The sequence below is a fragment of the Bos mutus genome, chromosome 15 (assembly GCF_027580195.1).
Source record: "Bos mutus isolate GX-2022 chromosome 15, NWIPB_WYAK_1.1, whole genome shotgun sequence".
Lineage (NCBI taxonomy): Eukaryota > Metazoa > Chordata > Mammalia > Artiodactyla > Bovidae > Bos > Bos mutus.
The window spans coordinates 41,462,396-41,479,672 of NC_091631.1; the positions used below are offsets into that span (position 1 = coordinate 41,462,396).

General features: G+C 43.2%; 1 pseudogene; it reads left to right on the top strand.

The window, feature by feature from the left end:
• The first annotated feature begins 13,335 nt into the window (after positions 1–13,335).
• On the top strand, positions 13,336–14,185 carry LOC102284551 (ferritin heavy chain pseudogene; annotated as a pseudogene).
• Positions 14,186–17,277: the final 3,092 nt, after the last annotated feature.

The window sequence follows — 17,277 nt, forward strand, 5'->3', positions numbered from 1 at the left end:
AAAAGAATATGCCTGCAATACTGGAGATGTGAGTTCTATCCCTAGGTTGGGAATATTCCCTAGAGAAGGAAAAGGCAACCCACTCCAAGTTTTCCTGCCTGGGAAAGTCCACGGACAGGAGAACCTGGAGAGATAGTCCACGGGGTCGCAGAAGAGTCAGACACGACTAAGCAACTAAAAATCAAAAAATGACTAATGATATTGAGCAGATTTTCATGTTTACCTGCCATTTGTGTATATTCTTTGGAGAAGTATCTGTTTGAGTCAATGCCTATTTTTTAACTAGGTTGTTTGCTTTTCTGTTGTTCAGTTGTAGAAGTTCTTTCTATATTCTGGATATCAAACCCTTATCAGATATTTCATTTTCAAATATATTTTCTGTGGCTTTTCACTGTTTGATGCCCAAGTTTTTTATATTAATGGAGTCCAATGTCTATTTCTTTTTAGACAAGAAAAATATAAGATGACGTTTATGAACAATCTTTAATGATATGGGCAAAGCAGCAGCCAAAATTGTACATATAGGATCTAACTCTGTAAAATAGCTGTACATATGTGATTGAACAATGTAAAAATAAGTGGTGGTTAGATAATCTGGGAGAATTAACTATTCTAGGAAGACTGAGAATCAGAGTCAATATATAGAAAAATACTACGTGATCCTCCATCACTCAGGTTGAACTGTGATGGCTGCTTTCTCTCTTTCTTCCCCACAGCAGCTTTCCAAAGAGAAGCATGCCTGATCCTCAATGGAGACTGAGCCCTGAAAACTAAGCTCCCTTAGCACCCATGTCTGGTTTATAGGGCTTCAAACAGCTTTCTCTTTCACCCACACCCCTTACCAGAACAGAGACTATGGCTGTTTTAAAGATTTGTGAAGAACTCAGGAAAGACCAAAGAGTAGAAGAGAGAAGTTCTCTCTTCTTTTGAACAAGCTAAGACATTTCTGGCGAACGCAGTGGGCTGAAATTTGTTTTGGTTGGGGGGATGTGGGCAGACTTCCCAAGTGGCTCAGTAAGAATCCGCATGCCAATGCAGGAAATGCGGGTTCAATTCCTGGGTTGGAAAGATCCCTGGAGAAGGAAATGGCAACCCACTCCAGTATTCTTGCCTGGAAAATTCCATGGACAGAGGTGGGCTACAGTCCATGGGGTCACAAAAAGAGTCGGACACGACTTAGCAACTAAACAACAAGACATATCTAGCCTCCAGAACAGAAGGACACAACTTCAAATGCAGCTATATGAATTTAGGTTAGACAGCTGGTAGAACCTGCTAATAAGCCAAGGTGGACAGTTCCTGGGCATCTCTGGTGGCTCAGTGATATAGAATATGCCTGCCAATGCAGGAGACCTGGGTTTGATCTCTGGGCTTGGAAGATTCCTTGGAAAAGGAAATGGTAACCCTTATTCCGGTATTCTTGCCTGGGAAATCCCATGGACAGAGGAGTCTGGTGGGCTACAGACCAAGGGGTCTCAAAGAGTTGGACACAACTCAATGACTGAACAACAACAGACAGCTCCTACAAAGTTGTGTTTTGTTTTTTTTTTTAATGCAGTGGTTTCTAGGCTCTGTTCCTGCCCCTACAGAATTACAGTTTCAGGAGAGACCTGAAAGGAAATGCTTTGTGATTGCAATCGTCTTTCCTGTTCCCCAATAGGCATGGGATACTTCTGTCTCCTGCAACTACAACACCAGTGGGCTGGTCAGAACAAACAAGGTTTTCTTTTTGGAAAACTCAGGAGCCCTGGAGTAACAGTGTAAGACATGGTGTCCTAAATGCTAGAGAGGAAAGGGGCTTGACAGATCTACTCTGCCTCCTATATTACTCAGTGTTTGGGCATTAAGGGACCCAATAAATAACAGCCCACTTCCCCACCCAAGTTTTGAACCAATTGAGAAGTAGGACACAGAGAACCAACAGAGGGAGATCCAAAGGTCAGCTTTATTACTGATAAGACATAGACTGGAGGATATGGCTTAGACATCAAATAGGCTTGCTTACACTGCTCCCAGAATAAATGTACCAGTTAGTTACAGGCAGGGCTCGAAAAACTACAGGCCTCATCTAATGGAGCTCTCCCTCCATAAAACTCATAGCACGTACAGGGAAGATAGATTAACTGCCCTCCTTTAGTTAGGCTGGCTCGCAAAGGAAACAAAGGGAGGAATTAAACTGAGCATGCCTAGATCATTCTTCCAAATTCAAGTAGATAGTTAAGTAGAAGTCATACCTTCTTCGTGGAGAAGGATGAATAAGGGATGAGGAGAGAGGCTAGGAGCCTTAATCTGGTGATTTTCAAATTTCAGTGGGCATCAGAATCACCTGCAGGGCTTATTAAAACACAGATTGCTGGGCTCCACCCCCAGAACCCTGATTCACTGGGTCTCCTGTAGGGTCTGATATCTTATTTTTAATCAAGTTCCCTGGTGATACTGATGTTGCTTATCTGGGGACCACACTTTGAGAACCAGTGCTCAAGGAGATTCTCTCCACTTGGAAATACAAGGAGGAATAAATGATTCCCTGACAGTCAGGACTTGCTTGGTTGTCAGTGACAGAAATCCAACTCAAACTGAAATTAAAAGAATTTTTTGGTTCATGTAATGAAATGATCCAGCTGTTGATCTAACTTTAAGGATGACTACATTCAGAGAATTCTGTCATCAGAATTCTTTCCCTCTTCGTATCTCTCAGCTTGTGTTTGTCCCATATGACTCAAGTCTTAAGCAGGGTTTGCCCTGGTGTTGGCAAGATAGATTCCACTTATTTCCCTTCCCCTCAGCCAGTGTTTTTCAAACTTCAGCATGAATCAGAATCACCTGGAGGGCTTGTTTTTTTTTAAAAAAAAAAAAACAACAACAGATTGCTGGTCTCCAACCCAAGAGATTCTGATTTAATAAATCTGAGATAAAACCCAAGAACTGGCAATCCTGACACATTCCCAGGTGATAGTATTGATGCTATCCAAAGAATGGAGAATGGATGCTGAAAAGACTCAAACAATAGATGTTCACAACTTTTTGATTTACAGATCAAGAAGTGAGTTTTAGTTGCTCAGTTGTGTCCGACTTTTTGTGACCCCATGGACTGTAGCCTGCCAGGTTCCTCTGTCCATGGAGTTTTCCAGGCAAGAATGCTGGAGTAGGTTGCCATTTCCTTCCCCAGGGGATTTTCACAACCCAGGAATTGAACCCGGGTCTTCTGCATCATGGGCAGATTCTTAACTGTCTGAGCCACCAGGGAAGCCCACAGATCAAGAAACTGAGAGGTTGAGTAGCTGGTTTGTTTTATCCCATTTAGGAAAGTTTTTCCAGCTAGAAAATCTAACATCAAATCCCATCCCCACCACTGACAAACTGAGTAGTTTAGGGCAGGCCACTAAACCTCTTTCCTCATCTCTTTATTGTTTTAAAACAAGAATAACTGTAGCACCTATTTATAGGGTAGGATGAGAGTGTGATGACTTACGGGAACATGTTAGAGTCCTTTATATTTAGAGACGTGTTAGACAGATGGTAAGTTTTAAATTATTTTAAAAATCAATGTGGATTATAAGGGACCTGAAAATTAAAACTACGCAATCACTAATTTTGGTTTTATTAGTATTATTTTTCACCTATACAATTGGCAAGTATTTGATAACACTGTGAAGCAAAAGACAGGGGAAACTAATTTTCCTTCATTGCTAGTTGAACCCAGTCCATATCCTGGAATTTCAATGTACTCAGGACCCAGTACATCAAGAATTTCATCTCTGCCTGATGGAGTTTTCTGAACTGTGGAAGTCTGTTCTGGCTACCAGAAAACCAAACCAAGGAAATACCTACTTCCCTATTCCTATCTTATACTCCCATGCGCCCAGAGCAGCCTTCAGCCAATGACTCTTGGGACAGTCAGCTTCCTCACCTTTGTGTAGGGAAATCCAGAAGCAAGCATTTTGCACCATTTCTCATCACTTCCAAGTGGGATTAAGTTTCAGTCACCCACTGTAGTAGTTGGCTTCATAATACAGCCCTTTGATGGTTGCCTTCCTTTCCCTGTGTCACCCTCCCCACCCACAGCTTTCTGGTGTTTCCTGAACCTTCCAAATATACTACTTGCACTAGAATCATTGTAGCAGAAATATGCTTTTCTAGGGGAACACCAACCAACATATAAACATTCTTTGGGAGTGGGCAATATCTAGCAAAACTATAAATTTACATGCCTGGTGAAGGGCATGGCAACCTACTCCAGTATTCTTGCCTGGAGAATCCCATGGACAGAGGAGCTTGGAGGGCTGCGGTCCATGGGGTCACAAAGAGTCAGGCATGACTGAGTGACTAACACACACATAAATTTATATGTCCTTTGACTGATCAATTCTGATTCTAATAACTTATTTAACAGGTATATTCATGTACAAAATAATATATATGAGGTTATTTACTGAAACACCATTTGTGATAGCAGATAGCAAGAGATTGACACAATTTAAATGTGCATTAATTCAAGACTGATCAAATAAGTCAAGGTACATTCAAACAAGGAGATGTGCTCAGTGGCTCAGTTGTGTCAGACTCTTTGTGGCCTCGTGGACTGTAGCCTGCCAGGCTCCTCTGTCTATGGGATCCTCCAGGCAAGAATACTGGAATAGGTTGTTATTTCCCATGCCAAGGGATCTTCCCACCCCAGAGATTGAATCCACACTCTTGCATCTCCAGCATTGGCAGGCACATTCTTTACCAGGGCTTCCCTGGTAGCTCAGTCAATAAAGAATCTGCCTGTAGTGCAGAAGACCGGGGTTTGATCCCTGGGTCAGGAAGATCCCCCGAAGAAGGAAATGGCTACCCACTCCAGTATTCTTGCTTGGAAAATCCCAAGGACAGAGCTGCCTAACAGGCTACAGTCCAAGCATTTGCAAGAGTTGGACATGACTTAGCAACTAAACCACCACCTGAGAAGTTCTTAGCTACAGCACATGGGCTAGTCAAGGCTATGGTTTTTCCTGTGGTCATGTATGGATGTGAGAGTTGGACTGTGAAGAAGGCTGAGCACCGAAGAATTGATGCTTTTGAACTGTGGTGTTGGAGAAGACTCTTGAGAGTCCCTTGGACTGCAAGGAGATCCAACCAGTCCATTCTGAAGGAGATCAGCCCTGGGATTTCTTTGGAAGGAATGATGCTGAAGCTGAAACTCCAGTACTTTGGCCACCTCATGTGAAGACCTGACTCATTGGAAAAGACTCTGATGCTGGGAGGGATTGGGGGCAGGAGGAGAAGGGGACGACAGAGGATGAGATGGCTGGATGGCATCACCCACTCGATGGGACGTGAGTCTGGGTGGACTCCGGGAGTTGGTGATGGACAGGGAGGCCTGGCGTGCTACGATTCATGGCGTCGCAAAGAGTCGGACACAACTGAGCAACTGATCTGATCTGATCTGATGTGAGGCTTCCCAGGCGACACTAGTGGTAAAGAATCCACCTGCCAATCCAGGAGACCTAAGAGATATGGGTTCAATCCCTTGGTCCTGAATATCCTCTTGAGGAGGGCATGGCACCCCACTCCAGTAATCTTGCTTAAAGAATCTCAAGGACAGATGAACTTGGTGGGCTACAGTGCATACAGTCACAAAGAGTCAGACACGACTGAAGCAACTTAGCACAACGTATGTGGGATCTAGTTCCCTGACCATCCCCAACCAGGGATGGATCCCAGGCCCCCTACATTGGGAGCACAGAGTCTTAGCCACTGGACCACAAGGGAAGTCCCATAATCACCGATTTTTTATTTCTACAAGGATATAAAGAAACTTATTCTTGTATATACTCTTTGGCACTTTTTGAATTATAAACCACGTGAATGTATATTATCCATCCAGAAAAGCAAATTAATTAGTGAAAAACTTCTTTAAAATGAATATGGAAAAAGTTATCTCAGGTACTCATCTCACATGCACATTTATTATTAGAATTAAATATTGTAACTACAAACTACAAAACTGCAAATTGCAATATGTCAAAAAAATGTATATTAACAGCTGCTGTCTATGGGGTCGCACAGAGTCGGACACGACTGAAGCGACTTAGCAGCAGCAGCAGAGCTTAAAAAGGTACCTATTGAAGATACAAACCTTGATAAGAGCTTAGTAAAAAGGGACCATATTTGGGAGTCACAATACCCCCAAGGTCCAGGCCTGAAGGTACCCTAGTGAGCAGCAGCAAAGCCAATTCTACACAGATTTTCAGGCCAAAGCTAGAGCACAGGGACCAGGAAGGAAGCTGTTGGTTCATACCTTTCTGTGACTGGAGCATCCCGGCAGCTGGGGCTGTGCTACAGGGCAGGAATCTATTACAACTGACTTGGAGAATATTTTTTGACAAACATTTAGTTTTGCCTTTGCAGTCTCTCACACAGTGCCTAGCACATAGAGGTTTCTGAGAAAACATTTGTTAAGTGAATGAATGAACCAATAGTTGGGCAGCATAGTGTGAAGTAACGTAAGAAAGTCCAAAGGGATAAAATACAGTCCCAGGTTACAACTCAGTTAAAGAGACAAGACAAAAATACCACAATATTTAGGGAAGACTAAAGAGAGGCCTAAAAGCAAGGCCTCAGTGCCTAGTGAGCCTGAGCTATAGGAAATCAGAGGTGGGAAATAGCCCTGTAGGCTGGTGTGAAGGGAAGATGACATATAGATAGGCAGAGACAAAGGGGTTTCTGGAGAAGACAATATCTTGATGCATGGGGAAGAAGCACAAGACTCGGAATTAGATAAGACCAGGGTTCAAATCCCACATCTGCTTTTTATTGATGGGTACCGTTACTCAACCTCTCTGATGAAGATAATAATGGGGCTTCAGAACTAGGCAGAGATATTCAGACTATACAGCCCCCATTTTAGATGACTGGTCTTCAGGATCTTATCCTTCTTTGAATGCTTGCCTGAAGCCAGATCAGAGAGAAGGAAGACTATGAATAGGAGAAAGGAAAGATCTTTTCCCCTAGGCCTCTGAGATTCCCTAGACCTGGAGCCAACTGGAGAACGGTGGGGAAATTGGGGTTCCCAATAAACAGACTAAAGCTGGATGGGGTAGTTGTGGCAGAAGGGGACCTCCCACTGCTGCCCCCTGACAACGTCTGAGCCTCTGCCAGTCAGTGCCCCAGCCTCAGTGGTCACCAAGCCTATCTCCAGGCCAGAGACATCCAAATCTTCTCCTACACTGGATCCCAGTTGCTTTTCCTTGATGTTTTGCCCTCTGAGTTTTCACTTCTCTTTTTTCCTCTCTCTTTTTTTAAGTGAAGTATAGTTGATTTATAATGTTGTATTAATTTCTGGTGTACAACAAAGGGAGTTAGTTATACATACGTATACATATTTTTTTCATATTCTTTTCCACTATGGTTTATTATAGGATATTGAGTATTGTTCCCTGCACCATACATTAGGTCCTTTTGTTTATCTATTTTGTATTTAGTAGTGTATATCTGCTAATTCCAAACCCCTAATTTATACCTCTCCCGCTCCTTTCCCCCTTTGGTAACTGTAAGTTTGTTTTCTACGTCTGTTTGTTACGGTTTCATAAATAAGTTCATCTGTGCCATATTTTAGACTCCATGTATAAGTGATCTCTGGCATTAGTCTTTTTTTTTCTCTTAGTCTTGCTCTTTCTGATTTACTTCCCTTGGTGTGATAATTTCTGGGTCTACCCATGTTGCTGCAAATGGCATTATTTCATTCTTTTTTAGGGCTGAGTAGTATTCCATTTGTCCATACAAGTAACAAATGCTAGAGAGGGTATAGAGAAGATGTTCATACAGTTGTCAGACAACGTCAGATGATGTTTGGTCTACGCGCTCTACTAGGAGTTTTATGGTGTCATGTCTTATATTTAAGTCTTTAAGCCATTCTGAGTTTAGTTTTGGTGTGAGAGTATTTTCTAACTACATTGGTTTACATGAAGCTGTCCAACTTTGCTAACACTACTTGCTGAAGAGACCATCTTTTCTCCATGAGTCTTCACTTCTCTTTGTCTCTATTTCAATTTCTATTTCAACTTTTCTGTCTCTGTTTCAGTCGTGCCCTCTCTCTCTGTTTCTATCTCAACTGTCTACAGTTCTTTCTCTATTTTACTCACATTTCTCTCGATAACAAGCCCCAGCTCCCTGAACAATATTCTTTGTATTATTAAAACCCAAGACAAAGCAAAAGAAAAGCCCAGAGACTTGACTTATTCACAAAAGCATATCAATCTAAAACCCAGTGTGATCATTTGGATTCATATCTTTACACAATACTCAAAAATACATCTCTGATAGATAAAAGAGTTAAATATATGAAAGCCAAATCACAGAAAGACTGGCAGGAAATTGAACTCACTATTTATCAGATCTTTGGATGAATAGTAACTTTTCAAGCATTGAAGCAAAAGAAGAAATCGCAAAGGAAAAGATGAACAGATTTTACTATGTAAAAATGTGAAGCTTCTGCACAAAGAAAAGTAACAAAAGGAAAATAAAACAGAAAATGTTTGAGAAAGTATTCAAATAATTAACATATAAGTTATATGAAATTGATATCATGAAATTAAAGCTTGAATCAATAGACCTCTTCCATAAATAGAAATACAACCATAAGTCAACATAAGGAAATGTGTTTAGCTTCATATTTTCAAGTATGTGCAAATTAAAACATTAACAGGAGTCATTTCCCTGCCATTATACCAGGAAAAAAATAAAACAATGAGAATACGCAGCGTTTGTGGTTAAGTAAATTTACACAATTCTTTTGGAACCTTCTTTGGCAATAATTATCAAGAAACTTTAAATTGTACCTTGGTCCCTTAATTCCAGTTCAAAGGATTAATCCTAAAACAGCAGATTTTAAACTCTGCTCCTTGCAACCCTAGAAATTCTACAAAATTGTCCGTGGGATTACCAGGAAAGGATGCTTTTATCCGGGTTTGGATCTATAAGCAAGAGAAATTAACCCTGGTTATCTTAAGCCAAAAGTCAATGCACTGAAATAACTCAGAGGTTCACAGAATCAATGGGAAGCTATACAACCAGGTTCCAAAAACAGTCAGGAAACGAGAATTCCAGCAGGCTAGGCAGCTGGAACCACACCACACATCTCAGAACAAGCAGAGTCCGGTGCATGTGGCCCTGCTGCTGGGAGGAAAATGACCTCAATCACCCCCATACTGTCACATACTCCTGATTCAAAGACATAGGAAAGGATGCCGGATTGCCTGAACCTAAATCACATGCCTTGGGTTTTGCAAGAAAGCAGGAGGTGGGGGTGAAGGAATATGGGTCTTTGGCTTCTCAGCAGGAGATAGGAACTCTCTCCCAAGTCTCCACACATATGGGGGAGTCCCCCAAACATACAACTCAGATATGAACTGCAAGATGATATGGGTGCTTGACAGTTGGAAAGCAGGAAATGCCTTCCACTGGGTGATGGGGTGCTGACCACATAAGGCTGTAAGCCCTCATCCTCACTTCAACTAAAGCGACTCCACTTTAACCTGCTTTCCAAATAGGTTTCCAGGCAAGATGTTATTTGCGGAAGGTTTCTGAACCTTCCACACATTTGAGAAGCCCTTGTGACAGGACTGGGAAGGCTGGCTTAATGCACATTACTGTCTCTTTTCTTCCTTGCTGCCTCCAAATAAAGTGGTTGCAAAGATGTTTTGTAGCCTCGTTTGCACTTATGAGTGACCTTGTAATACAATTCTAGCCAGAGAGACATAAGTCTGCATCTACTAGGGGCAATTCTGGGATGAGAAAAACAAAATGCAGACCTGAACCAATATTCTCTCTTCCTCCTTTCTGCCTTGGATGCTGATGCTATGATTAGAGCCTCAGCAGCCATTCTGAGAGCATGAACCTGAGAAAAAAGGCCAAGGGATCCAAAGCCAGCAGTCACTTGCCCCCAAATAACTTATTATATGAGAAATATAACCCCTTAATTTAAAGGCCATTTGGAGAAGCTATATTTTCCTTGCTGCTAAAAACATTACTAATTGATACACGCAAGGAAAAAAATCCAAAAAAAGTAAATATATATACTGATAAGCTGTTCATTACAGAATATTCCAATTGGTTTTGTTTTGTTTTTAAAACCACTAAATTTAAATGTTTAACTATAGAAGATGGCTTAAACAAATTGCAGTCTCTCCACTGGATGAACTGGTATGTCCATATTAAGTTGGATAAGTATGAAGTCTTTATATGAAATGAAGTGAAGTGATGAGAAAGTGTTAGTTGCTCAGTCTAGTCTGACTCTTTGCGACCCCCTGAACTGTAGCCCGTCAGACTCCTCTGTCCATGGAATCTCCAGGCAAGAAAACTGGAGTGGGTTGCCATTCCCTTCTCCAGGGTATCTTCCCAACCCAGGTATTGAACCCAGGTCTCCTGCATTGCAGGCAGATTCTTCATCATCTGAGCCATGAGGGAAGCCCATGATGTCTTTATATGCTTATGATATAATAATTCAGAAATAAGAATATATAATTTATCTATGTTATTATACTATACATAAGAACCCAGCTACCTGCAATAGCTACTCACTTTATTTTTAGTCTCCCAGGAGTTCAAATTCCTTTTCTATTTTTAATTGAGTATAGTTGTTTTATAATGTTTCAGGTATAAGCAAAATTATATGTGTATATGTTGTATGTATGTGTATTGTTGTTTGGTTGCTTATATATACATATATATTATGTTTTTTTCTTTTTCAGATTTTTCCATTACCATTATCATTTTTTAAGGAACTGAATCAGCACCTGCTGAGCTGAGTAGCCTAACAACGATGCTCTGTGCCATGTGGCTCTATGACCCTTTCTCTCCACACTGTCTATTGGCTGGAGCAGGGGAGGGGCCAGCATCCTCTGACTGGCCTTGCTGTAAAACTCTGCTGAAACAGGAGTAATGTGGACCAATAGTTTTATTATCCCTGGGTCCTGGGGTGCACAAGAGCTTGTCTGCACCCTCCAAGAGTGGAGTTTCTATTTCCCCCAATCCTGTGGAATTTCTACATTCAAAGCCAGATTCTCTGGGGGTTCTTCCTATGTGAGAATGATTCCTGGGAATCGTAATAGCCTAACATAGGTATAAACACAATCATGTAAAACTCCTCTTTGCATATGGACAGGAACATGAGCAAATAAAACCAACTGATATGTAAGAGAAGGGAATTTGTGGATGATATTTCTTTTAAGGAATTCATTATTACTGTTCTAATGTTGCTTTTACAGTAAATAAAATTGAGTTTTAAAAGCTCTGTAGAACTTCTGGAGTAAAACTTTATATGTGTGTGTTTTGTCTGACCCTGCAATACTGCTTCCAAGAATATAAGAATATAATTAGAGATAATGCATCAACATATAAGTCTTGAATACTCATCACAGCATTGGAGGAAAAAAATGGAAGACTCTGAAATGCCAAACAAGAGTATTGATTAAGTAAATTATGATATATCCATAACAGGATGCTGTACAATTCAAAATCATATTGTAAAAGAATATTGGTTGGCACAGAAAATGTTAATGATTTACTGCCAAGTTTTAAAAAGAAGACAAAACAAAACCCCCAAAACCCTACAAGATAGTGACTATTTTGGCACTCTTTTTTCTATAGGAAAAACAATGTATGCTATTATAGACATTAAAAAATATTAACAAGGAAAGACAGGTGCTAACATGTTAACAGTGGTCAGTCCTAGGTTGGGAGGCAGGGATGATTAGAAAAAGTTTCTGTATGTTTCCTTCATGCTTTTTCCATGTTTTCCTCCCTTAAATATTAAGAAGGTACAAGGAGGAGGGTTTTATTTCTCCTCCTTTTTTTTTTTTTTTTTAAATAAAAACCTGCTAACTGCCTGTGTGCCTAGGAAACCATTGCCACCGTTCCCAACATCTCTTATGGCCCCTGAGCTTGGAGAAACCCAGGGAACTGCTCCCAGAGCCAAGTATTCAGGTAATGGTAAAGAGAGAGGACCAGAGGACGGGGAGAGGGGTTGGGCAGGTCAGAGGAAGTGCATCCACAGGCTGGTGGGGACACACTTGGATGCGTGGCTCTGGAAGAGCTCCAGGCTGCTGACCCGGGCTGCTGACAGGCCGTGCTCACAGATGTGTGAAGCTTTAAATGTGAAATGCCCAGCCAACCAGGGGAAGCGGCTCTGCTGGTGCCCCAACCTAATGAAGGCGGCCTTGAGCACTCAGAGCTCATAGACGATCTGTAAATCCAGCAGGGCTCCAGCCAGGTGCCCCCGGCCCTGCCCCAGTAAGGCAGGGGTGAACATGGCAGGTGGGGATCACGTGCTGCAAGCTCAGAGCCCAGGGCCTGCTTCCCTCCTTACAGTCCTCCCCTCCATCCCCACCCAGGGGGCTGGCCATCTAATTTTACAAACACAAAAACAAAGCAATTATGGTGACACTTGTCAACAGAAAGAAAAGCACAACACGAGAGCTGTGAGCTAAATTTTACTTGGGGAAAAATGAGGACTATAGTCTGGGAGACAGTCTCTCAGCTCTGAGGAACTGCTGGGAAGAGATAGGGGTGGAGGTCAGTATATATGTGATCTTGGTGAAGGCAGGTATGTGTAGTCAACCACACTTTTGGGCAGAGTTGCTGCTAGTCACAAGAGAGTTGCTGCTAGTCACTAGGAGCAGATGTCTCCATTAATGATTTTAGTGCTTTTCTAGAAATAATAAGATGCAAGAATTGGCCTCATAAAATCTTTCCAAAATATCTGAAGGCCTGTTCTGTAAGGTTTTCCCAGAGCACAGAGTGCTTCATTCCTAATCTGAGCCCTGAACTCCTTTCAGGGTGTGCTGAAGGTCAGCGAGCGACACAGTGGCTAGTGAACTAATCCTTGTGGGGACAGATGGTAAATGGCAATTTTTCATCCACACACTGAAGAAATATGGAAACAGGAGTCAGATCTGACTCTCAACTTATGTGACCATGAGCAGGTCCATGCCTCAGTTTCCCATCTGTGACATGGGGATACTGATAATATTTACCCCAGCAGGTAACTCTGCATCTTATTAATGAAGACAAAAAATGGTGTAAGAAAGGATATGTGAAAATTCCTTTGTAAATTATGGAAGGCTAAGCTATTAAGAAGAGGTGGCAAGAATACACAGAAGAACTGTACAAAAAAGATCTTCACGACCCAGATAATCACGATGGTGTGATCACTGACCTAGAGCCAGACATCCTGGAATGTGAAGTCAACTGAGCCTTAGAAAGCATCACTACGGACAGTCTTAGCGGAGAGTCGCTGCGGTTTCCTACTTCAACAGTGCTTGAATGGAACCCGGCTGCTCGTCTCCCCCACCTCCCCTACCCCGGCCGGCCACTCAGAGCCAGCCCTCGTCACCACTTGACAGCGCCCTGCGACCGGCCCAAGGTCCCCGCCACTGCTCCAGCGCCGCTCGGCCGTCGCCGCCACCGCCACCACCACCGCCCGTTTTCAGCCGCCCACCATGACGACCGCATCCCTCTCGCAGGTGCGCCAGAACTACCACCAGGACTCGGAGGCTGCCATCAACCGCCAGATCAACCAGGAGCTCTACGCCTCCTATGTCTACCTGTCCATGTCGTACTATTTTGACCGTGATGATGTAGCTTTGAAGAACTTTGCCAAATACTTTCTTCACCAATCTCATGAGGAGAGGGAACATGCTGAGAGACTGATGAAGCTGCAGAACCAGCGAGGGGGCCGAATCTTCCTTCAGGATATCAAGAAACCAGACCGTGATGACTGGGAGAATGGGCTGACTGCAATGGAATGTGCGCTGTGCTTGGAGAGAAGGGTGAATCAGTCACTACTGAAACTGTATAAACTGGCCACTGAAAAAAATGATCCCCATCTGTGTGATTTCATTGAGACTCATTACCTGAATGAGCAGGTGGAAGCCATCAAAGAATTGGGTGACCACATAACCAACGTGAGCAAGAAGGGGGCCCCTGGATCTGGCATGGCAGAGTACCTCTTTGACAAGCACATCCTAGGACACAGTGAGAGCTAAGCCTCAGGCTGGTTTCCCACAGCCACAGGGGTGACTTCCCTGGTCACCAAGGCAGTGCATGCATATTTGGGTTACCTTCATCTTTTCTATAAGTTGTAACAAAACATCTACTTAAGTTCTTTCTTTAGTACCATTCCTTCAAATAAAGTAATTGGGTACCCCCCCAAAAAAAAGAAAGCATCACTACGAACAAAGCTAGTGGAGGTGATGGAATTCCAGTGGAGCTATTTCAAATCCTGAAAGATGATGCTGTGAAAGTGCTGCACTCAATATGCCAGCAAATTTGGAAAACTCAGCAGTGGCCACAGGACTGGAAAACGTCAGTTTTCACTCCAATCCCAAAGAAAGGTAATGCCAAAGAATGCTCAAACTACCGCACAATTGCACTCATCTCACATGCTAGTAAAGTAATACTCAAAATTCTCCAAGCCAGGCTTCAGCAATATGTGAACCGTGAACTTCCTGATGTTCAAGCTGGTTTTAGAAAAGGCAGAGGAACCAGAGATCAAATTGCCAACATCCGCTGGATCATGGAAAAAGCAAGAGAGTTCCAGAAAAACATCTATTTCTGCTTTATTGACTATGCCAAAGCCTTTGACTGTGTGGATCACAATAAACTGTGGAAAATTCTGAAAGAGATGGGAATACAAGACCACCTGACCTGCCTCTTGAGAAATCTGTATGCAGGTCAGGAAGCAACAGTTAGAACTGGACATGGAACAACAGACTGGTTCCAAATAGGAAAAGGAGTTCGTCAAGGCTGTATACTGTCACCCTGCTTATTTAACTTCTATGCAGAGTACATCATGAGAAACGCTGGACTGGAAGAAACACAAGCTGGAATCAAGATTGCCGGGAAAAATATCAATAACCTCAGATATGCAGATGACACCACCCTTATGGCAGAAAGTGAAGAGGAACTAAAAAGCCTCTTGATGAAAGTGAAAGAGGAGAGTAAAAAAGTTGGCTTAAAGCTCAACATTCAGAAAACAAAGATCATGGCATCTGGTCCCATCACTTCATGGGAAATCGATGGGGAAACAGTGGAAACAGTGTCAGACTTTATTTTTTTGGGCTCCAAAATCACTGCAGATGGTGACTGCAGCCATGAAATTAAAAGACGCTTACTCCTTGGAAGGAAAGTTATGACCAACCTAGATAGCATATTCAAAAGCAGAGACATTACTTTGCCAACAAAGGTCCATCTAGTCAAGGCTATGGTTTTTCCTGTGGTCATGTATGGATGTGAGAGTTGGACTGTGAAGAAGGCTGAGCACCGAAGAATTGATGCTTTTGAACTGTGGTGTTGGAGAAGACTCTTGAGAGTCCCTTGGACTGCAAGGAGATCCAACCAGTCCATTCTGAAAGAGATCAGCTCTGGGATTTCTTTGGAAGGAATGATGCTGAAGCTGAAACTCCAATATTTTGGCCAATATTCATGCGAAGAGCTGACTCATTGGAAAAGACTCTGATGCTGGGAGGGATTGGGGGCAGGAGGAGAAGGGGATGACAGAGGATGAGACGGCTGGATGGCACCACTGACTCGACAGATGTGAGTCTGAGTGAACTCTGGGAGTTGGTGATGGACAGGGGGGCCTGGCGTGCTGCGATTCATGGGGTCGCAAAGAGTTGGACACAACTGAGCGACTGAACTGCACTGAACTGAAGCTAATGTCTGGGCTTCCTTGATGGCTCAGTGGTAAAGAATTTGCCTGCCTGAATGGCAAGCCTCTTCAGTATTCTTGCCTCGGAAATCCCATGGACAGAGGAGCCTGGTGGGCTAGTCCATGGGGTCGCAAATAGTCGGACACAACTGATCGACTAAACACAAACCAGTTAATGTCAGTCCCTGTTCATCAGGTGAATGCTTTTCAGTTCTCTAATTTTGAGTGTTATTTGTACATTATGATACTTCACTGCCTTCCAATTTCCACAGCTTGCGACGGAAGGCCCCACAGAGAAATGATCATTAGATCCAAAGCAGAGGAGAACACATACTGGCTAATATAAAGATCAATATAATTTCTGAGCCTGAGTTTTGAATTTAGCTCTGAGTTTCAGTGGAGAAGATGTAAAAGGAACCACTTAGGGGAAATAGAATGTTCTCTAAATCCACATTGCTCAAATAGCAGTCATTGATATACCCTCCTCACGTGTTTTGTTGTATCTTTATGCCACCTGTACTTTCAGCTAATGAATGCTTTAAACAAGTCTAATAAAAATTATTTCCTAAGGAAAAATATAGCACTCCTTTAAGTGCTTGCCATATATTTTCCCTAATATGCTGTACAAAGGTCATCATGGTATGCCCACACTGCTCGAAATCCTAGCTTTCACTGGAGACAATGCTGCAGATCATAATGAAGAGACTGAGGCCTAGCAAAAGGACCAGACTTGCCCAGGGTCCCACGTGAGGGGAGGGACAGGCTGCCCTCCAGTCCAGCGCCCTTAGCTCCCCTTTACCCACTGCCTCTGAGTCCCTCCCCACACCATCCTGCTTGCCCCCTCAGTCAGGGCTGTGCCCATAAGGCCCCAATAATGTGCTCATTTCTGATTCTGAAAGAAGGTGAGTTGATGCAATTTGGGTGACTCCCCAAACCACCTGGTACTCTCTCCTGGCCTCCTTCCCTAGACTGTGAGCTCCAGGAGGGGTCAATCCATGAATCAGGAGATTGGTGCCAGACTCTAGGAGTGGAGGCAGAGTTTTCTCAACCTCTTGACAAGCAGGTGGTGAGCGAGCTTGGAATGAATTGTACAGGGTGAAGAGAAACAGCCAGAGGAGGGGGAGGGTTTCTAGGGCTCGGAAGTGTGTGTCCCAGAGGAAAGCGCCCAGTAGAGGAGGCAGCCCAGGACCCCCAGCTGAGGCTGAGTCAGTGGAGCAAGGCACTCTGTGCTCTGCGCTCTGTTTAGTCTGGGCTCTTACAGTGGCTCCCTTTCCCCTTTTGTCCATCCATCTGAGAGGATGCCTGCTTGTAATATGGCCCCGGTGCTATACGAGCTAGCAGAGCCCCATGTGGGTCTCAGGAACATATCATCAGGGACTGCAAAGTGATATATGAAGCCCAGGTGGGTCTCATGGGGCCAGAAGAGGACAAGTTGCCTTACCCAGATGCCCCACTAGGGCCCTTGTGAGAAGTGCGGCCTCAGACTAGTGAGAACAACTTGCAGAGCTCAACCAGGGCTCAGCTCTGATATAGATGCAGGCTGGGAAGAGAGGTGCAGAAACCCCACTAAGCCTGGCAGTCCTGCTGCC